Source organism: Rattus norvegicus, chromosome Y (assembly GCF_021556685.1).
Source record: "Rattus norvegicus strain SHRSP/BbbUtx chromosome Y, alternate assembly SHRSP_T2T, whole genome shotgun sequence".
In the NCBI taxonomy this organism is placed as follows: Eukaryota; Metazoa; Chordata; class Mammalia; order Rodentia; family Muridae; genus Rattus; species Rattus norvegicus.
In genome coordinates, this window is record NC_141555.1 from 34,884,453 (window position 1) to 34,890,833 (window position 6,381).

The following is a 6,381-nucleotide window of genomic DNA, read 5'->3' on the forward strand; positions in this document are numbered from 1 at the left end:
GCCTGTACTGGTCTTCCAGAGGGCCAATCTTTCTTAGCTATTATACTTCTATCGGCCCCTTTATCCAACACTCCTAGGATCCTTTTACCATCTACCCTTAGCTCCATTACTGGGCGTTGGTTTAAACCCAAGGCTAAAAATGTAAGGTTGGGGACTGTGGAACGGAAACCATTCTCTCCTCTCCCTCTAGAGTGGGCTACAAATCTTTCATGAAGTCTAGGCATAAGTAATATTTGGGGTATTCTGTCCCCAGGGGAAATGGTACCAATACCTTTCAGTGATTCTACCATGATCTTGACTACCCCAGTTTAATCTGGGTAAATAACTCCTGGATGGACATGTAGTCCTTTTAAATATGTAGATGATCTCCCTATAAGTAACCCTACTGGCCCAGGTTCAAGGGGTCCTTTAAAATCAGATTCTATCAACTAGACCCCCATTCAAGGCGTTAGTACAGGTTTGCTGGTGGAGCAGAGGTCCAGTCCTGTGGAGCACTTAGTGGCTCACCTTGTCCTCTCGGATGGCGAAGGGACGGCCATATCTCGTGACTCTGTTATACGTCCTGATTCTCCAGTGGCCCATATATTTGTAGGTCCTGGTGTCCTGGAACCGGCTGTCCATTTTTTGGACCTGCTCCACCAAAACCCGAGCTAAGAGGCTGCCCATTGATGTCTTTTACCGAGTGGCACTCATGAGCCCAATGGTTCCCCTTTTTGGACTTGTGGCACAGACCTTGTTGCCTTGGGCGTTGGCCAATTCCTGTACTGAATAGACTTCTCCTTTCTCAACATTGCCTTTTTAGGTGCACCTGTTGATCACACTTAACACACACTCCTGAACTTCCTCCTTTTCTCTGCGTCTTCTGCATAACAGCATCCACAAATCCAGCATTAGACAAAGGTCCCCCTATTTCTCTACAGACCTTCATCCAAGCTTCAAGTCCCTTATTCTTGTAAGGAATGATAGCAGCTCGACATTCCTTTGTGCACTGTTCATAGGCCAACTGTTTAATCAACGCCATAGCCGTATCGGGGTCGCCAAAGACTCTCCCCGCTGCTTCCACTAATCAGGCTACAAAGTCAGAGAATGGCTCCATAGGTCGTTGAAGGATCTTGATTAGGTTTCCACTCACTTCTCCCTTATTAGGTAAGGATTTCCATGCCTTTGTTGTAACTTCTTAATCTGCTGGTAAACCTGTCCTGGATACCCTGTCTGAGCATTGGCAAAGCGTCCCTGACCCAGCAGCATATCTCTATCCCAGACAGACTGGCTGCCCCTCACCCTGCTGCCAAGTTAGAGTCAGCGTGTTCATTGGGAAACTCAATAAGACAAGTTCTCCAATACAAATACTGTCCCAGTCTAAGACAGGCCCTAGTAAGTTTAATCCAATCACTAGGAGTCATGCAAAATCTGTGTCAGACCTCAACCTAAGCTATGGTAAATGAGGCCATAATGCCATAAGTGTTACTGATTCCTTCAGGGACTTGATCACCTTAAAGTCTAAAGGCTCATGATACCTTTGTTGATTAGCATCCACATAAACAGGATAGGCCAGATTCACTTCTGTGCGGACTGGCTCCCACACTTCTGGACAGAATGGACTACCTGTTTGTTGCATGCCCAATGTCTCGCAAGAAGCCGTGGCAACAGGATTCCTCTGCGAACAAGCCTTTATTGTACAGCTCTCTTGAACAGGGACAGTGGGACCTCAAGCAGCAAGAGTGCTCACCTTATATAGACAGCAGCAGAGGCTATGCTAATTGTCCTTCAGGGATTGGTGGAGCATGAATTACCTCATTAGCATTGTGCTGCTCCCTCATTAGCATATTACTAGCCAATTGATGCCGGGTGAAAACCCTGCACATGTACAGTGCCGTTGTTAACCACAGGAGGACCCCCTGCACCTGAAACTTTATTTTCTCCCTCTACAACTTTGCAGGGAGGAGGAGCTGAGGGGACCCTCCTACGGAGTTCGTCCACCATTTTAGACTTTTTCCTTTTCTTCTTCTTAATCTGTTTCGTCTGTTTCTTCCTCTATATCTGTCTTTTCTGAGTCTGTCTCCTTTGTACTTCCCTGGTTTTCTGTACTTTCCTCTTGAAGCATTTCATGGGCAGCTTTCCCCTTCTCTATAGTTGCCTGACAACATTTTTGATCCTCAGGACAACTATGCAGTAAATGCCACACTGGATGGACCCCAGGTCTTAGAGTCCCCTGTTCCAATGCAAAATCAAGGTCTTTCCCTATTTTTTCCCAACTTGCCACAGTAAGGTTACCAGAGTCTGAGAACCAGGGAGCAAAGACATGGCATTCACACAAAAATCTCTCTATGGTGCTCCTTTTTATTTTTAGTTCCTTACGCTCAAACAGCTCTTGAAGAGCCAGAAAAATTGGATGAGACTGTGAGGTCCTCAGGATCAAAACTTTCTAGGCTGCTGTGACTTCCTAAGCGTCTTCCTAATTTCAGTTTGTTTCTACCGAGAACTTACTTTTTAACTACCCTGAGAATTTATAACCACTTATTTCCCACGGTCCTTATGGTCCCACCTTACCTTGGGAAATTTCCAGCGATGCCCCGACTGCAAGAAGTTCTGATATCAGGAGGTCCCTTTACAGGTCACCACTTGCCGTGTCCACCCTCAACCAGCATGGAAGACACGAATAGTGAAGATCTTCTTCGACGAGTTTTACTCAGGAACGTTGATACAATTTTCTGACCACAGGGAACCCCCAAACCAAACTTAAATAGATAGTGCTGGCCAATCCTAGCAAGCCAAATGGGTCATGCAGATAGGCTTTCAAAATGCAGAATCTGGCAGGCCAGGTGGCATAGCCAAATAAGGAATAGTTTACTAAAAGGAGAGCTCACCATTGGGAGGGTGGAAGGCAGAAACTAGCACCAACTTAGAGTCCTGGCACGTCGCAGCTGCCTACAGTTGCTTTTCAAGGAATTTACAATAAGAAATTCAAATACAATATTCATTTAATAAAAGGTCTGTAGGGAAAATACTAGACTTTGGGAAACAGAGAAAACCTAGAAAATTGAACTGTATGTCACAGGAAAAAATCTGTGACATACAGAATAATAATATTCTCTAGAAGAATCTCCAACACTCCATGTTCCTACATCTTTATTACCCATGCCAAGCCCCTGAACAAGTTTCTCCATTCAGAACATGAAACCACTAGTGAAGCAGAGAGAAATCTCTAGAATTAGACAGATGGAGTACATAAAGTTTTCCACTGTGTCACAGGAGACATACTTTGAAAGTGGTTACTGTTTGACATGTAATTCAGAGAAATTGGGGAGTGATAATAAAGAGGATGAAGAGATTGGAAATGGGTAGAAGGATGCTGGCCTTCTATCTTGGTATAAAAAAACAAGGAAGAAATATGTGGTCCTTTGTAAAACTCAGAGAGCCCTTGGTAGGGGTTGAGTGGGATAGCTGAAGAGATAGCCTTGATCTGAGCTTCTATATAAGGGAATAAGGAACTGTGAGGCTCTTAGAAGCTTGTAGACTTCCCTGTTCTTATGGTTCCTGGAAGTCAAAGGGTTTATATCATTTATTTCTTTATTCCAAAAGCCAAGTGTTGTGAAGGGCACAGTTGTTTTCCTGAGAACTCATGACCTTTACACTTTTTCGCAAGAAGAAAAGGTCCTAAGGAAGAAGGGAAAAACAAGTATTGTGTCACTAACTAAAGGTAAACACATACATGCTTTGTATACCTATCATGCACTTTGTGTCTGACACTGATATTTGGGAGAGAGAAGTGCTTCTAGTTGGGACTTCAATAACTCAGTCATTCCACTAGTATTACTCTACCACTTCAGATTTCTGAGTCAATATTTGTGATGGCTTTGCAGCTTTCTTTTCTTTTATATCATTCATTTTTTTATATTTAAACAAAATTTATTGCTTTTTAATTAGATGTTTCTATATATACATTTAAAATATTATTTCCTTTCCCAGTTTCCTGGGCATAAGATCCCTACCTGTTCCATATCCTTCTTCTCTAACCAAACTTTCTGCCGCATGACATTGCCTTGAACAGGGAGACAAATTAGAGGGGACAAGGGCTTCTCTTTTCAATGTTGCCCAAAAAGGCCATCCTCTGCAGCATATGCATTTGTAGCCATAGACTACTCCATGTACTTTCTCTGATTATTGGTCTAGTTATAAAAATCTCTGGTTCATTGGCATCATTGTTCTTATGTGGTTTAAAGCACGTTCAGTTCTTCTAATCCTTTTTTTTTTAAATTTAACCACATGTCTGTTTTCAGTTCACTGGTTTGCTACTAGCATTCACTTCTGTATTTGACATGCTGTATCTGTGTCTCCAGTAAATATCTATATCCAGTTCCTTGCAGAATGCACTTCCTACCTTCATCAATCTTATCTAGTTTTTTTTTTTTTTTTTTTGGTCTGATGTATACATATATACTTTTGGTGGCTCTTACACCTATGAAGTTAATTGGAAAGTTAACATAGATTCTGACCAACTAGGTCAAGAATATAGAATTCAAAAATGACAATTTCAAAGAGATTCCCCCTGTTTTTATGAACCTATTGAAGTAGACTTTATTTTTTCTCTTTTATTCAGAGCTGGGGAAGGAACCGAGGGTCTTGCGCTTGCTAGGCAAGCGCTCTCCATTGAGGTAAATCCCAAACCTGAAGTAGACGTTTAACTGGTCCTCAGGTCATTCTTTTCCCTGCACATCATCCAGTATCTTACGTTTGGCCTGAAGAAAGAATCATGGTAAATCATCCTAAACCCTCAATTCTGGCCATGGGAACACTGAACGCTAGAGAGTGTAGTACTGATATCAAATGGGACAAGAAACAGAATTCAATAGTCAATGTTTTCTTTGTTCTCCTGATGTCTGGTAATTTTTTGATAAAATAAGAATTTGGGAGATTACATTTGAAGTAGGTACACAGAATTTACACTATTATACTTACTCTATATCAGGGCCCCATATGTGACAATATCATTGCAGAAAATGGTACTTGAAAACAGAATTTTTGAGATCAATTTCTGAGAAAAATTTACAAAGTCACCTAACAAGGAATTTACAATAAGAAATTGAAATACAATATTCGTTCAATTATACATCTGTAGGGAAAATACTGGTCATTGTGATACAGAGAAAACCTAGAAAATTTAACTGTGTGTCACAGGAATGAACCGGGGATTAAAAATATTATCTAGGAACATCTCCTACGCTCCATGTTCCTAAATCGTTTTCACCCATGCCACGCCCCACAGCATGTAACCACTAGTCAAGCACAGAGAATTCTCTAGCTTTAGAGAGAAGGTGTATATAAAGGTTTCCACTGTGTCATAGGAGACATACCTATAAAGTGCAAACTTGAATCTGGTCAATGAAAGGAAAGGTGTTCATCAGGTAGGCCATGACAGTTTACAGTGACATCATTGTTAGGCATTCCCTGAAAACTCTCTTCTAACCTGGAGAGCACTAGATTCTTCTGTGATGTCACAAGTGTTGTTGTGACTGCAACTTCCTCTGAGATATTCTTTCAGTACTTCTAGGGTTTACTAATAGGCCTCTACTTCAGAGAACATTTGGGAGTGATAACAAAGACGATGAAGAGAATAGAAATAGGGAGAAAAAAGCTGATCTTCTTTCCTGGTATAAAAAACAAGGAAGAAATATGTGGTCCTTTGGAAAGTTCAGTGAGTCCTTTGTAGGGTTTGAGTGATATCGCTGAAGAGATAGCATTGATCTGAGTCTTCCACATAAGGGAATCAGGAGCTGGGAGACTCTCAGAAGCATTTGCACATCTCTGTTCTTATCTGGACTTCCCTGTTCTTATGGTTCCTTGAAATAAGAGAGTTTATATCATTAATTTCTTTATACCAAAAGCCAAGTGTTGTGAAGGGCACAGTTGTTTTCCTGAGAACTCATGACCCTTACTCTTTTTTTCAAGAAGAAAAGGTCCTAAGGAAGAAGGGAAAAACAAGTATTGTATCCCTAGTTCTGAATAAACTCCTCCACGCTTTGGATACCTATAGTAAAGTTTGTCTCTCACACTGATATCTGGGATAGAGAAGTATTTGTAGTTGAGACTTCATCATCTCAGTCTTTCCACTAGTATTACTCTGAATAACACTTCAGATTTCTGTGTCAAGATGTCTTTTTACTTGGCAGCTTTCTTTCTTTCATATCATTCTTTTTTTTTATTTTTTACCAAAATTTATTGTTTTATAACTGGATGTTTCTATATTTACTTTTAAAATATTATTTCCTTTCCCAGTTTCCTGCCCATAAGGTTCCTACCCGTTCCATTTCCTTCTTTTCAATCCAGCCTTTCTGCCGCAATGCATTCCCTTGAACTGGGAGACAAAGTAGGGAATACAAG